We start from the raw sequence: 22,774 nt of genomic DNA, 5'->3' as shown, positions 1-22,774 counted from the left end.
TCTATTTTTAGTAGATACAAGGTTTCTCCATGTTGCCGAGGCTGGTCTCAAACTCCTGGGCCCAAGCTATCTGCCCGCCTCTATGTAGCCTTCCTGAGGATCACATTTAACAGCTGACCAATAGTCTATCAATTTACATATTTTAAAGCCTTTAGAGATGAAGTTCAAGGATTACTGAAAAAAAATGCTTTCTCCCTTTTTAATTCATGATTTAAGCAATCTGCTCAAGTACAGCTTTAATTCTTCTTGCAGTATATTCATTCAATGTGTTACAACACAAAGAGGATAGAAAACTATTTTTCTAGTAAATAGGACATTGTCTTTTTGGTTTTGGAGGTTTTTGTCAGAATTGGATTTGCAGTATTAGTATCTCAACATAGTGGCCATGAGTCGAATCGGTGCTTATTTCTTCTCAAATCCTCAGTGCTCTGATCATGGCTCCTGCCTGCTGAAGCCCTCAATTGCAGCTTCTGAAAACCTAGTTAGGCTTCAGTTAGTCAGTTATTCATCAGGGCTTTGCTTGGTGGACAGAGGTTCTTCCTGGTCTTGTTCTTTCCGTGCCTACTTTTTTTTTTTTTTTTTTTTTTGAGATGGAGTCTCACTCTATCGCCCAGGCTGGAGTGCAGTACAACCTCTGCCTCCCGGGTTCAAGTGATTTTCCTGCCACAGCCTTCTGAGTAGCTGGGATTACAGGTGCATGTCATCATGCCCGGCTAATTTTTGTATTTTTAGTAGAGACGGGGTTTCACCATGTTGGCCAGGCTGGTCTTGAACTCCTGACCTCCCGTGATCTGCCCACCTCAGCCTTCCAAATTGTAGGGATTACAGGCCTGAGCCACTGTGCCTGGCCAGTGCCTACTATTTCTGGCAGTGAGTCAGGCAGTGGAGACCACGGTTTTGTGGGTTTTTGCTGTTGTTTTTGTCATTGCTGTTTGTTTTGTGCAATCTTAAATGTGTTTCCTTTTCTTTTTTTGAGATGGAGTTTCACTGTTGTTGCCAAGACTGGAGTGCAATGGTGCGAACTCTGCTCACTGCAACCTCCGCCTCCCAGGTTCAAGTGATTCTCCTGCCACAGCCTTCCAAGTAGCTGGGATTACAGGCATGCACCACCACGCCTGGGTAATTTTTTGTATTTTTAGTACAAAAATAGAGACCGTGCCCGGCTTAAATGTGTTTCTTTCTGCAGTCTCCTCTTCTATAGCTTAAAGGCTGCCAGAGGCAGCAGGAGAGAGAAACTGGGATGTGACCAAGGTTAGAGGCTTTTTCCCCCAGTCAGTACTGTAAGGTCATGCTTACCTCTAAGGCTTGTACTTAAAAGAGTATTTCAGGCCGGGCACGGTGGCTCACGTTTGTAATCCCAGCACTTTGGGAGGCCAAGATGGGCGGATCACCTGAGGGCAGGAGCTCGAGACCAGCCTGGCCAAAAGAGTGAAATCCCATCTGTACTAAAAATACAAAAATTAGCCAGGTGTGGTGGCAGGCACCTGTAATCCCAGCTACTCAGGAGGCTGAGGCACGAGAATCGCTTTAACCTGGGACGTAGAGGTTGCAGTGAGCTGAGATTGCGCCATTGTATTCCAGCCTGGACAACAAGAGCGAGACTGCATCTCAAAAAAAAAAAAAAGAAAGACAGCATTTCTTGACCTATGGTCGGGGAGCTACTATGGGCCACTCTTCTGATGGTCAGCAGAAGCCTACGAGGCCTCCTGAAGGGCTGGGCCTCTCCAGTTCTTGCTCTGCAAATCCATTTTCCCTTTGTTTTAGCTAAGAGGTGGGATAGGAGAGAAGACAAATCATGGGGTATGTTCATGCAGAAGTGATTCATCAAAGTAGAAGAAATATTAAGAAATTTCCAACAAATGATAGAATGTTCTCATTCATCTTAAAATAAGCAGGATTCATCTCTGGGATGATTCATGCTGAGCACTGCAGCCAAATGGAACTGCTGTGGGCAGTAGATATTTATGGATTTAACATTCAAGGTTTTTATCATTCTTGAGTAAACGGTGGTCATGTGTCATTTTTCTGAGACCTAAATCTGAACCCTGCACTCTAGGACATGGACATGAAAAGGCAGGCTGGTGGGCTCTGCTCTCTAACATGTGAGGATGCAATGAGAGGTCAGCGGCCTGCAATGCAGAAGTCCCTCTCCAGAACCTGACCCTGCCAACACCCTGATCTCAGACTTCCCAGCTTCCAGAACTGGGAGAAATCAATTTCTAGTGTTTGTTACTTAAAAAAAGCAAGTCACATAGTTAGTTGCTAAGTTAGCCCAGCTAATGGTCCATCCTTTACAGCACATGTAGCTTGGTAGCTATATACTCAGCATCATGTGTGCACTTTATGAGAAAAATTTCTTGATATAGTGGTACATAGGAACATTTAGGGTTCTAAAAGTTCTTGGATATATCCTTCAAAACTGTCAAAGTCTATCATTCTTCAATTCTACTCTGTTATTTCCTGCTTCCATGCCTTTGGATTTACTCTTATATCTTCCCAGCCTCCCCCCATATCCAACTATTAAAATTATGTTTAAGAAGCATGTCACCTCTCTCAATTAAGTTTTTCTTAATTATTTTTCACTAGCATAATCTCTCCCTGCTTAGGACCTCCTTAGAATTTTGTTTGTATCTTCTTTATGGCTTTTATTTTATCCAATCTTGTATTAGGGTTCACTGGAGAAACAGAACCAACAGAATATATTTAGCTACGTAAGAGGGGATTTATTATGGGAATTGACTCATGCAATTATGGAGGCTGAGAAGGCCCATGATATGCTGTCTTCGAGCTGGAGAACCAGGAGAGCAGGTGGTTAATTCAGTCTGAGTTTGAAGGCCTGAGAACCAGGGAAGCTGATGGTGTTACTCTAAGTCCAAGGCCAAAGGCTGAGAAACTGGGAGGCCACTGGTGTAAGTCCCAGAGTCCAAAGGCAGAGAATCTGGAGATCTGATGTCCTAGAGCAAGAGAGAGGGTTGGTGTCCCAGAAAGAGACAGCATATGCACCCTTCCTCTGATTTTTTGTTCTATCCAGGACCTCACCAGATGTGATGATGCTTGCTCACATTGGTGAGGGGATCTTCTTTACTCAGTCTATTGATTGGAATGCTGATCTCTGCTGGAAACACCCTCACAGACACACCCAGAAATCATGTTTTACCAGTGATCTGGGTATCTCTTAACCCAATCAAGCTGACACATAAAATTAACCATCACGGGCCTTCAATGATAATAATCTGTGTGCTCTATTTTATTTCTAACTCTGAGATTATAGTCATCTTTAGGTTACCAGTGGATCTTATTCATCTGAGAAGGGTCCCTATGTCCCCAACCACCCTACTTCCACAGAGCCCCCACATGACAGGGGCAAATAAATGTTTGTTAAGTTGAATTGGATTAAAGGCTGGTTCTGTTGTAGCAAAGTAAATAGACATCTTTGGATGATAGTTTTTGCTGGATGTTACTAGTACTTTTGATAGTCATCTATAAATAAAATGATATTGCTATGTTCTTTGGATAACCTGACCTAGGGAATACAGCAAATATGTGAGTCTGAGCCAGATCAATAGTTGCTCTAACACGGATGTTTAATATTCCCTTCATCTTCTAATTTGACAGTTCTCTACCTTGTCCAACTCTGCCTTTCTCAAATCTAATTCCTATTCACTCTGTTATGGTACCCTCCTTTTTATTCCCTTTCTCATTACATCATATTGAAACGTCAGAAAAATAGAACACTTGCTCTTGAGAGCCTATTGGCTCAAGTAGTCTAAATGGAGAGTGAATTTAAATGTTCTTTCTTATAGCAACATTTTAACCAAAGCCTGTATCAGCTTTAGAGGCACCTTCTAAACAATTTTGGGACCTGTTTCCTCTCCTTCCCCGAAATCCACTTTTTTTCCTTTCCTTCACAGGGAAGGGAATTTCTTGAAAATATTGTCTACACTGCCTTTCTCTGTATCTTACATCCTATTCAACTTATAGCTTATCTCGCTAACTGTGTCTTAGCCCAGGTTCTCTAGATTGCAGAGCCTGGGGTCAGGATTCAGGTGCTGGTTCTCTTTCTGGGAGCTTAGAAAGGGAAAAATGAAGACAAGTCAGTGGAGGCAGGATGATGTGTTACAATGCTGGTCCCTGCTTTCAACAAGCCATGAAGAGAAATGGCAGGTGACTTAGCAGGTAGTGTCCTTCAGCCATGGTAGTTCTCTGGCGTGGCTGCAAGGAGCAATCACACCTTAAAATGGAAGGGAACAATGAGAAAAACATATCTGTTTGCCTCACTTCTGTCTCCTATTTCCCATTTGTCAAGGTTTACCTCACAAGAAGATAATTCCCTTCTACTTCTGCTGTGTAACTTCCATGGTGCATCATCTGGTCCATTGGCACCAGCTCAGGAAGCAAGATTTCATGCCCTGTGGTAGGTATGGCAAATGTTTCATTCTATCTGAAAGTGGAGGAGCAATTTTATGCAGAAGGGAGCGTGTGTAGGCCATGCAGGTCTAGGACTTCAGTTCTGACTTCAGGCAACTCAGGGAAGTCAGCAGAGGTCCAGAGTAGTGGGAGGCGAGTGGTGCCTTTGGAGAGAAGGAAGCAGTTGAAGGAATGTGACAGGGAGCACGAGGTTATGCCCAATACACAACACAGGCAGAATTCACCCTCACCTTTCTACTGAAATTGCTTTTGCTGAGGTCATCAAAGAGGTCTTGGCAAATCCAGAGAACCCTTTCTAGTCCTTGTCTTACTGGACAGCTTTGCTCCATCTGACACAGCTGGCCATGTTCTACCCAAAACTCTGTCCTCCTTTTGTTTTCCTGATTCACAGAATAGGTCCTACCTCTCTGGCAGTGTCTTCTTAAGGACGTCTTCCTTTTTCCATCTCTTAAAACTGGCTATTCTCTGTGGTTCCATTTTCAGCCTTCTTTCTTGTATCCTCACTCTCCACATTTAGCTGTCTTCTATGCGCTGATCATTGCCAAATCAGTATCTGAGGCCCAAATCTCTCTGCTCCAGATCTGTGTGTGTAACTGTTTACATGTCTCTACCTGGATGTTCAACTCAGGATGTCAAATATAACAATGATAAAATTGATTCATCCTCTATACTGCTCCCCCCCAACCCCCACCAAACCTGCTTTTCTTCCTGTGACCCTGTCTTGGTAAATATCACAAAACCAAGAATTGGGCAGTTCTCTTGAACTCCTGTCTTTCCTTCACATCTCACATTCAATAAGTCACTATTTTTTTTTTTTTTGAGATAGAGTCTTGCTCTGTTGCACAGGCTGGAGTGAAGTGGCACAATCTTGGCTCACTGCAACCTCCGTCTCCCAGGTTCAAGTGATTCTCCTGTCTCAGCTTCCCAAGTAGCTGGGATTACAGGCGCCCACCACCACCCCTGGCTAATGTTTTGTATTTTTAATAGAGACAGGGTTTCACCATGTTGGCCAGGCTGGTCTCGAACTCCTGACCTCAGGTGATCCACTTGTCTTGGCCTCCCAAAGTGCTGGAATTACAGGCATGAGCCACTGTGCCCGGCCAACAAATTTTTAACTTTACATTATTGTGGACTATAAGTTCAATGCTGTACAACAGATCTCTACACTTACTTATCTTGCTTGACTGAAACTTTATGCCCCAGGGTTATTAATTCTTAATTTCCCTCTCCTCCAGCCATTGGTAACCACCATTTCACTCTTTGATTCTATGAATTGGACTAGGCAGAATTGTGCCATATTTGTCTTTCTGTACCTGGCTTGTTTCACTTAGCATAATGTCCTCATTGTTCATTCATGTTGTCACATATTGTAGAATGTCCTCCTTTTTAAAGGCTGAATAGTATTCCATTGTCTGTATGTACCATCATTTTCTTTATCTGTTCATCTGTTGATGGACATTTAGGTTGTTTGTACATCTTGGCTGTTGTGAATGGTGCTGCAGTAAACATGGGAATGCTAGTATTTCTTTAAGATCCTAATTTCAATTCTTTTTAAACATCCAGAAGTGGAATTGCTCAGTCAAATGGCAGTTCTATTTTTAATTTTTTGAAGAAATTTCATTCTGTTTTCCATAGCAGCTGTACCATTTTGCATTCTCACCAATGATGTGCAAGGGTTCCCTTTTCTACACATCTTTACCAATAATTGTTATCTTTTGTCTTTTTGATAATGGCTGTCCTGGCAGGTGGGAGGTGATAGCTCATTGTGTTTTTGATTTGCATTTCTCTGATGATTAGTGATGCTGTTTAGCATTTTTTCATATGCCTATTGGCCATTTATATGTCTGCTTTGAAGAAATGTCTGTTCAGGTCAGGTCCTTGCCTGTTTTTCAATAGTGTATTAGGGTATTAGGTTTTGGTTCTTTTTTTAAACGATTGAGTTGTAGAAGTTTCTTATATATTTTAGAGATTAATCCTTTATCAGTTATATGGTTTACAAATATTTTCTCCCATTCTTTAGGTTGCCTTTTCACTCTGTTGAGTTTTTTCCATTGCTGTACAGAAGCTTTTTAGTTTGATGTAGTCCCATTTGCTTATTTTGTTTTTGTTGCCTTTGCTTTTCGTACTATAGATGAGGTCTCACTTTGTTGCCCAGGCTGACAATTTCTTTCTTTTGCATGTGGATGTCCAGTTTTTCCAACACCATTTTTTGAAAATTTGTTGAAAAGGCTATCTTTTCCCCATTGTGTATCCTTGGAATCCATGTCAAAGATCAATTGACTGTGTATATGTGGATTTATTTCTGGGCTCTCTATTCTGTTCCGTCAGTCTACATGTCTGTCTTTGTGCCAGTACCATGCTGTTTTGATTTGTAATATATTCTAATATATTAGCTTTGTAATATATTTTGAAATCAGGAGGTGTGATAACTCCAGCTTTGTTCTTTTTTTTTTTTTCTTGAGATGGAGTCTTGCTCTTGTTGCCCAGACTGGAGTGCAATGGCACGATCTTGGCTCACTGCAACCTCTGTCTCCCAGATTCAAGCGATTCTCCTGCCTCAGCCTCCCAAGTAGCTGGGATTACAGGCATGCGCCACCACGCCTGGCTAATTTTGTATTTTTAGTAGAGACAGGGTTTCTCCGTGTTGGTCAGGCTTGTCTCGAACTCCCAACCTCAGGTGATCTGCCCGCCTTGGCCTCCCAAAGTGCTGGGATTATAGGCATGAGCCACCACACCTGGCCTTTTAGCTTTGTTCTTTTTGCTCAAGATTGCTCTGGCTATTTCCCTATGGATTTTTCAGAATTTTTTTTTTTTATTTCTGTAGGAAATGCCATTGGGATTTTGATAGGGATTGCACTGACTGTGTAGATCACTCTGGGTAGTATAGACATTTTAACAATACCAAGTTTTCCAATCTTTAAGCAATGGATGTCTTTCCATTTACTTATGTCTTATTTAATTTCTTTCATCAATGTTTTGAGTTTTCAGTATACAACTTTTCACCCTTTTAGTCAAGTTTAGTTCTAGGTATCTCATTCTTTTTTTTTTTTTTTTTGAGATGGAGTCTTGCTCTGTCATCCAGACTGCAGTGTAGTGGTGCAATCTCAGCTCACTGCAACCTCTGCCTCCTGGGTTCAAGCGATTCTCCTGCCTCAGCCTCCTGAGTAGCTGGGATTACAGGCGCCTGCCACCACGCCCAGCTAATTTTTGTATTTTTAGTAGAGACAGGGTTTCGCCATGTTAGCCAGGCTAGTCTCGAACTCCTGACCTCAGGTGATCCACCCGTCTCGGCCTCCCAAAGTGCTGGGATTACAGGCATGAGCCACCGTGCCTGGCTGGTATCTCATTCTTTTTGGTGCTATTGTAAATTAAATTATTTTCCTAATTTCCTTTCCAGATAGTTCATTGTGAGCATACAAAAATGCAGTTGATTTTTATATTTTGTACCCTGCAGCTTCACTGAATTTATTTATTAGTTCTAACAGGTTTTTTTTTTTTTGGATAGTGTCTTTAGGGTTTTCTACGTATGAGATTGTGTTATCTGCAGACATGAAAAATTTTACTTTTTCTTTCTGATTTGGATGCCTTTTATTTCTTTTTCTTCCCTAATTGCTTTGCCTAGGACAGTACTATGTTGAACAGAAGTGGTAAGAGTAGGCATCCTTGCCTTGTTCTTCTGTTTTCACCATTAGTGTGATATTAGCTGAGGACTTTTCATTTATAGCCTTTTTTATGTTGAGGTAATTTCATTCTGGTCTTAGTTTGTTGAGAGCTTTTATCATGAAAGGGTGTTAAACTATGTTAAATGCTTTTTCTGCACCTATTCAGAGGATTATGTGATTTTTAGCTTTCATTCTGTTAATGTGGTATATTAAATTTATTGGTTTGCATATTTTGAACCATCCCTGCATCCTAGGGATGAATCTCACTTGGTCATGATGTATGATATTTTCAGTGTGCTATTGGATTTGGTTAGCTAGTATTTTGTTGAGTATTTGCATCTGTATTCATCAGGGATATTGGCCCGTACTTTTCTTTTCTTGTGATGTCTTTGTCTAGCTTTGGTATTGGGGTAGTGCTATATTCATAAAATGAGTTTGAAAGTGTTCCTTCTTCAATTCTTTGGAAGAGTTTGAGAAGGATTGATGTTAATTCTTCTTTAAATGTTTGGTAGAATTCCCCAGTGAAGCCATCTGGCCTTAGGTATTTTTATTGCTGTTGTTGGGAGACTTTTGGTTACTGACTCAATCTTCATACTAGTTATAAATCTGTTTAGACTTTCATTTAGTCTTGGTAGGTTGTATGTGTCTAGAAATTCATTCTTTTTTTCTACATTGTCCAGCTTGTTGTTGGCATATAATAGTTCATAATAGTTTCTTATGATCCTTTTTATTTCTGTGACATCTGTTTTTCTTTCATTTCTGATTGTATTTATTTCAGTCTTCTCTCTTTTCTTTCCTAGACTAGCTAAGATTTTGTCAATTTTGTTTTATCTTTAAAAAAAAACTCAGTTTTATTAATTTGTTTCTATTGTTTTATTTTATGTATTTCTGCTGTAATCTTTGTTATTTTCTTCCTTCTGGTAACTTTGGGCTTAGTTTATTCTTTTTTTTTTTTAGGCGGAGTCTCGCTCTGTCGCACAGGCTGGAGTGCAGTGGCGCGATCTCGGCTAACTGCAAGCTCCGCCTCCCGGGTTCACGCCATTCTCTTGCCTCAGCCTCCTGAGTAGCTGGGACTACAGGCGCCTGCCACCACGCCCAGCTAATCTTTTGTATTTTTAGTAGAGACTAGTTTTCACCGTGTTAGTCAGGATGGTCTCAATCTCCTGACCTCGTGATCCACCCGCCTCAGCCTCCCAAAGTGCTGGGATTACAGGCGTGAGCCACCGCGCCCGGCAATACATTCTTTTTTAAAAAAATTCCTTGGTTTGTTAAGTTAGGTTGTTTGAAATCTTTATTTTATTTTATTTTTGAGACATGTTCTGGCTCTATCGGCCAGGCTGGAATGCAGGGACCTGATCTTGGCTTACTGCAGCCTCAGCCTCCCCGGGGTTTAAGCCATCCTCCCACATCAGACTCCTAAGTAGCTGGGACTACAAGCATGTGTCAGCACATCTGGCTAATTTTTGTATCTGTTGTAGAGATGGGGTTTCGCCAGATTGCCCAGACTGGTCTCGATCTCCTAAGTTCAAGTGATCTGCCCGCCTTCCAAAGTGCTGGGATTACAGGTGTGAGCCACTGTGCCCGGCCTTTCTTCTTTTTAAATGTAGGCATTTTTCACTATGAACTTCCCGTTTAATACTGCTTTTGCTGCATCCCTTAAGTTCTGACATGTTGTGTTTTCATTTTTGTCTCAAGGTATTTTTAAATTTCCTTTTTGATTTCTTTTTTGGCAGAGTTCAGGAGTGTGTTGTTTAATTTTCACATATTTGTGAATTTTCCAGTTTTCCTTCCGCTATTGAAAGGGATGGAGGTTGCAGACACATAGTACTCTGCCACATAGCTAATGTCACTCCTCTCAACATACATTTCTGATTTAAGAAAAATCATAGTTAACATTTTATATGTTAAAGAATATTGATCTCAGACCAATAGCCAATATTACACTTAGCAATAAAACATTAGAAGCATTTCCACTGATGTTAGTAATTCAACTATAATTACCATTATTTAACATTATTCTGGAAGTGCTCATCAATGTGACAATGAGAAAAGGAAATGAGGGAGGTATAAATATTTGATAGGAAGAGATAAAATTATCATTTTGCCAAGATGATATGGTTGCTTGAGAAACTATTAGACTTAAGACACTTAGAAAGTTTGGCAATTATAACAGAAATGTTAAAAAACTAATAGCTTTCCTACACATCAGCAATACTCTGTTAAGATAGATAATGGAAGAAAGAACTCATATATGACAGCAATAAAAAAATCAAAGCACCTAGGAATAAACTTAATGATAAATGTACATATCTACAAAACTTTACCATGAAATCTAGAAAGAAATTTGAATACAGGGAGAGGCAGTCCACATTTCTGTATTAGAAAATTTAATATTGTAAAGGTATTAAATTACCTCAAGCTAAACCTATAAATTTAACAAAATCCCAATAAAAATACCTGGGAACTATTTTTAGAATGTGAAAAAAAAACTATTTTAAGATTTATTTAGAAAAATAAATGAAGAATGTCAAGCACACTTTTAGGAAGAACAGTAGTGAAAAGTTCTTTTCCTAACAGATATTAATGTGAACTAGCAAGATATAATAACTAAAACATTGCTGTTTTAGCTAAAAAAGAGACAGTTCAGAAATATATCCAAATGTGTATAAGAGTTTAGTATATAATAAATCTGCTGCCTCATGTCATTGGAGAGAGTGTTAAGATGAACTGTCTAATCATTAAAACAAAGTTAAATCCAAACTCACGTAGTACACTAAGATAAATCCAGAAGGACTAAAAATTTTAATGTAAGTACAAGAAAATACAGGTGAATATTTATAAAACCTTGGGGGTAAGGGATGACTTTGTAAACATGAAACTAAAGGCTTAAAGTATAAAGAATGATAGAACTGATTATATGAAAATGTAAAACTTTTATGTAGCAAAATTTATCATAAACTAAGCTGAAAGACAAATTTCACTGGAGGAAAGTATCCTTAACCAAAGATTCTTTCTTTTTGTTTTTCTTTTCTTCTTTGACAGGGTTTCACTCTGTTGCTGAGGCTGGAGTGCAGTGAATCACCCAAACTCTTGGGCTCAAGTGATTCTCCTGTCTCATCCTCCCAAGTAGTTTGGACTACAGGCATGCGCCACCATGCCCAGCTAACTTTTTCATTTTTTTTAGAGATGGAGTCTCACCGTGTTGCCCAAGCTCGTCTTAAACTCCTGGGCTCAAGTGATCCTCCCACTTCAGCCTCCCAAAGTGTTGAGATTACAGGCTTGAGCCACCACATCCAGACCAAAGATTCTTCTCTTTAACATTCAAAGATTTTCTTCAAATCAATAAATGAAAATACGTCTCCACTCACACTGCTTCACTTGACTAGCCTAAAAACAAAATTAAAAAGAAAAAAGGGGCTGGGCGCAGTGGCTCATGCCTGTAATCCCAGCACTTTGGGAGGCCGAGGTGGGCGGATCATGAGGTCAGGAGATTGAGACCATCCTGGCTAATACGGTGAAACCCTGTCTCTACTAAAAATACAAAAAATTAGCTGGGTGTGGTAGTGGACGCCTGTAGTCCCAGCTATCCGGGAGGCTGAGGCAGGAGAATCACTTGAACCTGGGAGGCAGAGGTTGCAGTGAGCCGAGATGGTGCCACTGCACTCCAGTCTGGGCTACAGAGCGAGACTCTGTCTCAAAACAAAAACAAAAACAAAAAAACAAAAAAAAGATTGACTAGAAAAGGCATTTTACATAAGAAAAACCCAAGATGGCCAGTAAACATGAAAAATGTTCAACTTCTTTTATTTATTATTGTTTAAAATTTTTGTGGGTATATAATTGTACATACTTATGAGGTAATGTCATATTTTGATACAAACATACAAGGCATAATGATCAAATCAGTGTAATTGGGATATCTGTCACCTCAAGCGTTTATCACCTTCACGTTTAGTCAAAGAAATGCAAATTAAAACCACAAAGAAAAAAACAAGGATTAATAAATGCACTGTAAAGAAGAGTTTGGAGATTCAGGCACTGTCAAACATGGTTAGGTCTATAAATGTATACAGTCCTTATAGAGGGTGTTCTACTAGGAATGTATAGCTAAGAAATAATTAAGGAGATATATATATATATACACACACACATATACATATTCTACTAATCTTCTTAATATATATCATGATGTGCTGCCTATAATAATAAAGAAATGGAAACCTCAGTGACCAAAAACAGGGGATATGTGTAGCCATTTCAAAAGAAGTAGAAGAATGGGTAGGAACAACAACAAAAAAATTTAAAGAAGGATATATTTATTTACTTGGGTTTTTTTTTTTTTTTGAGACGGAATCTTGCTTTGTCACCCAGGCTGGAGTGCAGTGGCGCAATCTCAGCTCACTGCAACGTCCACCTCCTGGGTTCATGCAGTTCTCCTGTCTCAGCCTCCTGAATAGCTGGGATTACAGGCATGTGCCACCATGCCTGGCTAAGTTTTGTATTTTTAGTAGAGATGGGGTTTTGCCATGTTGGCCAGGCTGGTCTCAAACTCCTGACCTCAAGTGATCCACCCACCTCAGCCTCCCAAAGTGCTGGGATTACAGGCGTGAGCCACTGCGCCCGGCCTATTTACTTAGTTTTTTACTGGGGGTTTTCCAGTAAGAACCTGAAAACCCAACATGGATGGAGCTGGAAGCCATTATCCTAAGCAAATTAAAGCAGGAACAGAAAATCAAATACCACATGTTCTCACTTACAAGTGGGAGCTAAACATTGAGTCCGTATGGACACAAAGAAGGGAACAACAGACACTGGGAGGTGGAGGGAGGGAGGATGGAGAGGATCGAAAAACTACCTATCGGATACTGTGCTTCTTACCTGGGTGACAAAATAATCTGTAAACCAAAGCCCTGTGACATGCAATTTATCTATATAGCAAACCTGCACATGTACCTCTGAGCTTAAAATAAAAGTTAAAAACAACAACAGCAACAACAACAAATCCTGAAAACCTCCTGGACAAATTAAGGAAGGACATTTAAAATAACAAGGCAATCTGGAAATACAGCCAGTAGGGGGAAAAATGTTAGTTTGACAAGCTGGCACTAGCGTTCTGATAGGGAGAGACTGTTTTGAGTTAGCAAAATAATTTAGAATCTCTGTCAGCTGGAGGAAACAAAAGGAGCAACAAATTGCCTTGCACAAAAGGAAATGGGAATTGGCAATAAGTGCTTTGGAGTTTACAGCTAGAGGAGATTAAATCTGGAAAATGAAAAGGGGAGGAAGGGAAGAGGGGGAGAGGGTGGGCAGCTGGTGGAAGCACGGCCAGTGAGAATTGTCCAATGCCAGGAATGACTGGTGGACTCTTAAAAGAACTGCGAATACTTGGTTTCAAGATGTTCTCTGAGCTTCAATATAAGCTAGCCCCTCTAGCCCCCAAATCTTTCCTCAAAATTTGCTAAACACACAACCGTATTTAGGCCATCTTTTGGGGAGAGAAGAGGTTGAGGAAGTGTCCAACAGGGTGATGTGTTGTAGAAGAAAGGGCAAGGTGCGCAGGAAGTATAATGAGGGGTGGAGATCAAGGCAGAAAATCAGAGGTAGAGGTGATCAAAAGAAACATACCTCTGGCCCAATATGAGACCCTTCAGAGATATCGTTAAGGACTTGGGTTTCATGACATTCACAGGATAGGGGTTTGAGCAGGATTCTTTTATGTCTCAAAGGTTGGGGAGACTCCAGAAGGTTGGAGGACCTTGTAAAATATATGGGGGTTGGGTGACATGCTGAGGTGAGAAGAGGGAGAAGCCTTGGAAAATTGTTTAGAAGAATACACAGCGTACAAAATTTACCCATAATGCTAAGATGATAGCAATATTTATTTTTCTTTCTGTTCATCTCTATCTTGATTCTTCTATAATAAATCCATTTTACTTGAATAAATTTTAAAAAGAAAATGTACTGAATGGATAGATCAATCCACAGGTATAGAAAGCTGTCTGGTGGTTATCAGGGGCTGGGGGGAGAGGGGAATGGGGAGTAATTGCTTAATGGGTATAGACTTTCCTTTTAGCGTGTTGCAAATGTTTTAGAACTGGATAGAGGTGGTGGTTGCACAACATTATGAATGTACTCAATGCCACTGAATTTTCACCTTAAAAAAGTTAATTTTATGTTATGTGAATTTCACCCCAATAGGAAAAAGGAGGAAGAAAATGTACTGGGGAACAAGACAAGATCAATCAGACTCTGCCATTCTTCTGCTGTAAGTCCTTCAGAGCCATCCTAACTCTTTGGCCTGGCTCCTCATGGCCTATCCCTGTCACTGCTCCAGCACAGCTACCTCTCCCTATAAATCTTGCTCTCCCAGTCATTCAAAACCATGTGCAGTGCTCTGAAAAGACCTATTCTTTTCCGTCTTCTTGCCTTTGTATGGGTTTTTTCTTTTCTTGGAATGCCCTCCCCTTCTTTACTTTCCGCTCATCCTTCAAAACTCTGCTAAACATCTCCTTTGAGATGCTGTCCCTGATTCTGTAGTCTGGGAGTGTCTCTTTCCTGTATTCCAAGAGCCTTCTGGGCATTTCCCTGTTACATATAGGTGATTGTGAACCCCTGGAGAACAGAACCCAGGCCTTCCCCTTTGTTTACCTTCAGAACTTGTCTCAGGACAAAAGCTACAACGAATGTGGAATAAATAAGAATAGACATAGAATCACTGAGACTAAAATAACATCTTTTTCTAATGTAAAAGGTTACCCTGGGCATGAAGTTTAAAAGGACTCAAAGATGTTGAAATGGCTTACTGAGGCATTTATCAGGACTGGTGATATAATATCTTTCCTGTGTCCCCTCCTGCCTTCTTCCTTTTTATGCATTATTTAGAGATTGCAGCATAGATAAAAATTCCAAATAGATTAATAAAAATGTGACTGTAAGTAGCAAAATGATTCTAAATGGGCCTTATGAGGTGGTGGCAGAATGCCGATAGTCTTAGGAAAATAAGGCTAAAAGCTCAATGATTCTTGTGAAAATACACAATAGGTCATAAAATGTATATTTTTGAGACCTACGTCCCATCTCAGGATGGTGTTTAAAAATACCTGTCTTGCAGGATTAAAAATGAACTTAATCCCTAACAAAACAACAGAGCTAGGCAAAAATCATCAGTGGTTGCTAAAATTATTAGGTGAATGGTTGATAAGAAACTTTGCAATAGACAGATGAGGCTGACAACCTTTGAACCTACTGTACTACCTTTGCATTATTAACAGTGGGACAGCCAGACATTAATTGCCTCCTGATATGATGTAGTAGGAAGTATACAACACCACTTACGAAATATTCTTGCCAAAATAATATTTTATTTGAGTTTGAACCTGAATTTAACAATTTTCTAACCACTGGTTTGTGAGAAATATGAAAAACCGAGAAGCATGCAAATTGACACCATAAGGATATAAAACATCAAATAAAAAAGATGGGAAATTCTCCAAGACAAATGACTCAATTTCTTCAAGAAATAAATGGTATGAAGAAAAAGGGAGCTGGAAAAGTATAGATTCAAGAAGACTTGAAGACTTAAGACAGGTTGGGTGTGGTGGCTGATGCCTGTAATCCTAGCACTTTGGGAGGCCTAGGTGGGAGGATTGCTTGAGGCCAGAAATTTGAGACCAGTCTGCTCTACATCGCAAGGCCTCATCTCTACCAAAAGTTTAAAAATTAGCCAGGCATGATGGCATGTGCCTGAGGAGGCCGAGGTGGGAGAATCACTTGAGCCCAGAAGTTTGAGGCTGCAGTGAGCTATGATTGTGCCACTGCATTCCAGCCTGGGCAACAGAGGAAGACCCCATCTCTTAAAAAAAAAAAAAAAAAAAAAAAAAAAAAGAGACATATGTAACACATACAAACAAAAAAAAAGTTATTTTTTTGAGACAATGTAGGAAAATTACATGGATTGGGTATTAGATAATATTAAGGAATTACTGTTAAATTTATTATGTGTAATAATGGTATTGTGGCTATGTTTTCTTAAGTTCTTATTTTTAGAGATTGAAATATTGATGATGAAATGATAAACCTTGAATTTACTTTAAAATGCTCTCCCAAAAATGTGTTTGTGGGGATAGGCTGGGTGGGGTGGCCCATGACTGTAGGATTGCTTGAGCCCAGGAGTTCGAGACCAGCCTAAGCAGCATAGTGAGATTCCGTCTCTACAAAAAATAGAAAAAATTAGCTGGGCATGGTGGCACTCACCTGTAGTCCCAGCTACTTGGGAGGCTGAGGTGGGAGGATCACTTGAGCCTGAAAGGTTGAGGCTCCAGTGAGCTGTGATTGAGCTACTGCATGCACTGCAGCCTGGGTGACAGAGTGAGACCCTGTCACAAAAAAAAAAAAAAAAAATTATTTGTGGGGATAGATAAAATGATGCAGAATATTAATAATTATTGACTCTGGGTGATAATGAGCATATGGATTCAGTATACTTTTCCTTTTTGTGTATAAAATTTTCCATAAGTTTCTAAAAATAAACCTAACATTCAGTGGCAATGTAGTAATGTTAATAAGCCCATCTACTGAGCCAGGACTATATCATATGAGAGCATTGTCAGACCAATGGAAAGATCTTGGCTTTGGAATCAGAAAGGTGTGAGTTTGAACCCTAGGTCTGCTACTTACTACCTGTATTACCTTGGACAAGTTACTTCTCTGAATCTGTTTTCTCACTTGTAAATAGGGATAACATTACCTACATCAGAAGACTGGAGGGACATGTGAGGTGATCTATATAAAGTATCTGTCATGTGCCTGGCACAAAATAAATGCTCTATAAATTAATGACCCAGGCCCAGTACCGTGGCACAGGCCTGTAATCCCAACAATTTGAGAGGCTGAGGTGGGCGGATTACTTGAGCTCAGGAGTTCGAGACCAGCCTGGGCAACATGGTGAATCCCCATCTCTACAAAAAATACAAAAATTAGCCCAGTGTGATGGTGCACACCTGTCATCCCAGCTACTCAGGAGGCTGAGATGGGAGGATTCCTTGAGCCTGGGAGGCGGAGGTTGCAGTGAGCCAAGATCATGCCACTGGATGCCAGCCTAGGCAAAAGAGTGAGAACCCGTCTCAAAAAAATAAAGAAAATAAAAAATAAATTAACTACCTTATACCAATCCACTTATTCTTAATTTCCTTTGTTGGTTTTTACAATAGATTTAAATAATCCAGAGTGTATGAAACAAAGAGTGAAATTTCACCTCACCACACTCCCCAATCTCACTCTCCAGAAAAAGGAGACTTTAGTGTGTATCTTTCCAGCCTTTTTTTTTTTTTTTTTTGAGATGGAGTCTTGCTCTGTTGCCCAGGCTGGAGTGCAGTGGCGTGATCTTGGCTCACTGCAACCTCTACCTCCTGGGTTCAAGTGATTCTCCTGCCTCAGCCTCCTGAGTAGCTGGGATTACAGGTGTATGCCACTACGCCCAGCTAATTTTTGTACTCTTAGTAGAGACCGGGTTTCACCATGTTGGTCAGGCTGGTCTTGAACTCCTGACCTCGTGATCCGCCCACCTCGGCCTCCCAAAGTGCTGGGATTACAGGCGTGAGCCACCACACCTGGCCTCCAGCCTTTTTCTTTATGTCTATAAATATACACAGGTATATGCAACCACATGTGGTATTTTTTAACAAAAGTGAAACCACACACATAATATTGTTCTGCATTTTACTTTTTCCACATTACAATACATATCTTTATATGTCATTTCATATGCTTCTACAGTTATAATTCAATAAACAATGTTATTCATATGCCTTTGCTCCCTGGTGTATTTCTGTGAGCTAGAATCCTAGAGCAGAGTTGTTGGGTGGAAGGCTGTGTGTCATGTATCTTTTATCAATACTACAAAATGGTCCTAATGTCCCTCCACAAGTTATTTGGTTATTTTCACCTCAATTAAGATCTCAACATTATCAATTTTCCATACATTTCTAAGTTGCATTACTGTCTTTCTGGGTACCACTTGTCAATCGGCCATGAAAGGGTGTCAAAGAATAAATGTGTTAGATTAGCAAAAATCAGCCTCATGGAAAATAGTCAAGCTCCATCCTGCTATTTGTCCCTGTTAGAGAATAATAGGCTGCCTGCTGTTTTCAAGGCTGGATGTAGTGGTGGATTGGATAAAATAAATGAGAGTCCTAGTTTTCTTTGTGAAGAGCTAGTGAAGATTATGTGAGGCAGGATTCTGAAAGAAAGCGGGGGAATAAAACCTCCTCTCCAAAGAGGTCCCAGCGGATGGCAACCATGCAAAGGTAGACAAAGAAAGAAAGGGGAAGGAAGGAAGCGCCACTTTGATTCCCTGGGGAGTTCAAGATCTCACTTTTCCCTCCTGTTGTTCTAGTGACTTTTAGTAAGGACAATTCCAGAGAAAGATGGTTTCAAAAAGAAAAGAAACCCAAATTGAATCCAATTCTGCCTTACTTATGTAAGAGCACCTGTCATGTGGTGTACAATTGGTCCCAGGCAGACTCCTGAGAAAGATCACTTTGTAAACCACCCTTCTGTCGAGGGAAGGACAACAATTGTCCTTTGTCTATGGAGCCCTCCCATCATCCCACTATGCTGGTCCAAGCTGCTGCAAGGTTTGGGCAAGAAGAAATTATTCCATTGTCTAGTAGAAATTAGGTCAGTAAGGTGATATCATTCATGATGTAAGGCTTTCCTTGCATCCTGGCTCTTCCTGATGTGGGAAATCATGAGTTGCTCCCTGGCTGCATGTACTTCTTTCGGTCCATAATATGGGCACATAGAAAATGGCCTGTGTAAGAGCCATTCAAGTTCTAAAATAATTAAGTTAATAAATGTCCTGATCACTCTTGGACTTAGAGATAAGTTTTAATTTCACACTTTTTTTCCTTTTTTTTTTTTTGAGACACAGTCTGGCTCTGTCACCCAGGCTGGAGTACAGTGGCGTGATCTGCCTCCAGGGCTCAAGTGATCCTCCAGCCTCAGCCTCCTGGTACCTGGGACTATAGGTGCACACCACCACACCCAGCAATTTTTTTTTTTTTTTTTTGGCAGAGGTGGGATTTTGCCATGTTGCCCAGGCTGGTCTCAAACTCCTGGGCTAAAGTAACCTGCCCACCTTGACCTCTCAACGTGTTGGGATTACAGGAGTGAGCTACATTGCCTGGCCTATTTTACACTTTTAAATCCGAGTTACTAACTCAGTAAAGTTTGAAAAACATCTCATTGTATTCAACTTTCAAAACACTTTTTGTCTTTAATTTGTTTTTAAGCCCAGGATCAAAGTCTTCTACTAATCCACAGATACAACCAGCAAATGGTTAGTTTGGATATGAGCCTTCTTGTAGACCTGTTGCTTTTTCTTTGACAGGTAATTTTAATTATTTTGACAAATATTTGTGTGTCAGGTACTGTCCCATGTGCTAAAGATAAAGCAAAACAAAACAATGAAAATTCTTGCCCTTGTGGGCTTACATTCTAGTGAGGAAGCTTCATTCATTCATTCATTCATTCAACAAGCACCCATTGATCTTCCAGTATGACTCAGGCCTTAAGCCACATACTGTGAATAAACAGGATTTTAGCTCTAACCTCAGAATTTAGTGGGAGAAATAAGATGTGTGCCCTTCTCTCCTCCAACCCTCCCCTACACAGAGAACACAGAAGAGGGCAGGCTTGCTCAGCTTGTTAAAAGAAAGTTTCTCAAAGAAGATGACATGTAAGATGAAACTTGAAGAATGAAACTGATGAGGGAGAAAGGCGGTCCAGGTAGGGAAGAGAGCAAGCATGGCATGCACGTGGCATGAGGCATGCTAGGAGGTCGATGAATGCAGTTGAATGGATGAAACCACCCCAGTGGAGTGCACACTCCAGGGGGCATGTTCTGGGAACTGTAAGTCCCTTCTTGTGGCTGAAATTTAAAGTGTGTTGGGATGGGCAGGAGATGGAGCTGGGGAAGGAGGAAAAGTCCAGACATGAGGCAGGCATGGCTAAGGGCCTTTGTCCTGATGACAATTAGAACATTAGTGGATCATTTTAAACAGCAATATACCGTGATCCAATGATGTTTTATTCTTTTCTTGATAAAGATGTATTTGAAAAATTACACAAATAATATGCGTTTATTTTGGAAGACTCACTGGGGCCTTTCTGTGGGAACAATTATTTCATTCTCCTATTTTTATTACCAGTACATTGCACATCTCTCTGTGTCTCTCTATTGCTGTAAAAGAACCTTTCTCTCTGATTGGACTTGACACACGAAGGATCTCAGTAAAGATTTGCTGTTGTTGATGTCCACAGACATTGGCAAGGTGCAGCCAGATTACACAAGGCCGTGATCTGGTCCAAACACAACACTGAGAAACTGGAGCTTCATCCGATTGAAAAATTTAACAATTCCATTGCCACTTCACTGTCATTATATTTTTTAAATTCTCATTTTGAAAAGCTTTTTATTATGGAAAAATTCATATATATTAATGCATATTTTAAAAGTATGAAGAGGCTGGGTGTGGTGGCTTATGCCTGTAATCCCAGCACTTTGGGAGGCCAAGGTGGGAGGATCACGAGGTCAGGAGTTTGAGACCAGCCTGGCCAACATAGTGAAACCCCGTCTCTACTAAAAATACAAAAATTAGCCGGGCATGGTGGCGTGTGCCTGTAGTCCCAGCTACTCGGGAGGCTGAGGCAGGAGAATCGCTTGAATCTGGGAGGTGGAGGTTGTGGTGAGCTGAGATCGCGTCACTGCCCTCCCGCCTAGGCAACAGAGCGAGGCTTTGTCTCAAAAAAAAAAAGTAGAAAGCATAGAATGATAAACCCTCATGTGCCCATCATCCAGCTTCAATAATTAACAACTCTTAGCCAAAAATTGTTTTATTTATATCCTTCCCTCTCCTTGACCACTGCATTATTTTGACATAAATCTGAGATATTATATATTTTAGTATGTATCTCTTAAGGATAAGAACCTTTTAAAAAAGTTTTCAACTATTATTTTAGATTCAGGAGTACATGTGCACGTTTACTCCATGGATATATTGCATGATGCTGAGGTTTGGGGTATAATTGACCCCATCACCCAGGTTGTGAGCATAGTACCCAACAAGTAGTTTTTCCACCCTTGCCCCTTTCCCTCTCTTAGCTGTCTAGTAGCCTGAAGTGTCTATTGTTCCCATCTTTATGTCCATGTGTACCCAGTGTTTTGCTCCCACTTGTAAGTGAGAACGTGGTGTTTGACTTTCCATTCTGCATTAATTGGCTTAGGATAATGGCCTCCAGCTCCATGCGTGTTGCTGCAGAGAACATGATTTTGTAATTTTTTATGGCTGTGTCATATTCCATAGTGTATATGTACGGCATTTTCTTTATCTAATCCACCATTGATGGGCACCTAGGTTGATTCCATGTCTTTGCTATTGTGGACAGTGCTATGATGAGCATATGAGTGCATGTGTTTTTTTGGTAGAATAATTAATTTTTCTTTGGATATATGTCCAGTGATAGGATTTCTGGGTCAAATGAGAGTTCTATTTTTAGTTCTTTGAGAAATCTCCAAATTGTTTTCCACAGTGGCTGAATAAATTTACATTCCCTCTAACACAGTGTATAAGCATTTCCTTTTCTCTGCAGCCTCAACATCTTTTAGTTTTTGACTTTTTGGTAATAGCCATTCTGACTGATGTGAGATGGTATCTCATTGTGGTTTGGATCTGCATTTCTCCAATGATTAGTGATGTTCACAACAGGATGCAATTGGAGAAACTGGTTGTCTTACTAAGGCTTTGACTGGAAAGGTATGTGCTTTCCTTTAAGGAGTCAAGCTCAACTTGCAGAACTGAGAAAAGCTCCTTGGGAAAACTGATCTCACACCCTTGTCTACACAGTCCCCATGCAGGATTCCTAACCTGTGGTGAGTAGAGAATGTCACTTTCCAACAGGCCCAGGAACCACATGTTCTTGGGACCTGAAGAAAAGAGGAGTTTATTCAACTTGCAGGTATTTGAGGATACAAACCCATCGCTGGCCTGGCTTTAAAAGGTCTTATCTGAGATTCCTTGTGGAACAGAGTTCCATTAAAGCCAATCTAAAATGTCTGTGTAGAAATAATTATTCTTGCTGCACTTTATGCAAATAATCAGACCAAGTATAAGACTAAAGTCTATTTTGCAAACAATGCAATCCTATCATAATTTGTTTTTAATGAAAATGAGGACTAGAGAGTGAAATTATGTTTCAAATCTCATCGTCATTAGATTCTAGACATATTAGGTGTTTTTAAGTTTTTGCCTACATTTTCGGCTAACCCTGCTTATTCCTGTGAACCAACCAGCAATCTCTGGCTGCAGCTCAGAAAGAACGAAAGGGATGGGTAGCGTAGAAATCCGGATCAATATTCTAGTTCTGAGCAATTATCTTGCAAATCCTGCCAGGTGATGGGAATAAATAGGATGCCCTGGAGGTTTCCTTTTTGGGAAAGTAAGACCAAGGGAGCTAACAAAGCCAAGCCCCATGCACCCAAATCTTGGCAAGCATAACTATCGCCACTAGCTATCTGGGTGTGTCACAGACATCCTTTTCTTTCCCTTGTTGGAGGAGGACTCAATTCCACAGCTGCACCTTAGCATTCAGTTTATGATAAGGAGTACATGCACCACCCGCCTCCA

At 40.4% G+C, this 22,774-nt stretch overlaps 1 protein-coding gene across 8 annotated transcripts in view; it reads left to right on the top strand.

Moving 5' to 3' along the window:
• PAK1 (p21 (RAC1) activated kinase 1) overlaps positions 1-22,774 on the top strand; it is a 269,840-nt gene that overhangs the window by 45,962 nt on the left and 201,104 nt on the right. For 5 of the 8 annotated variants that reach the window (XM_063728215.1, XM_054526055.2, XM_063728214.1 and 2 more), the window contains 2 exons: positions 4,307-4,414; positions 14,289-14,355. The gene's annotated coding sequence lies outside the window, so the exon portion shown is untranslated. Of the gene's footprint in view, positions 1-4,306; positions 4,419-14,288; positions 14,356-22,774 lie in introns of all 8 variants that reach the window. The other 3 variants (XM_054526060.2, XM_054526056.2, XM_054526058.2) reach the window with 2 other exon arrangements.

This window comes from Pongo abelii, chromosome 9, assembly GCF_028885655.2.
Source record: "Pongo abelii isolate AG06213 chromosome 9, NHGRI_mPonAbe1-v2.0_pri, whole genome shotgun sequence".
Taxonomy (NCBI): Eukaryota; Metazoa; Chordata; class Mammalia; order Primates; family Hominidae; genus Pongo; species Pongo abelii.
This window is presented reverse-complemented; position numbering and strand designations above follow the sequence as displayed.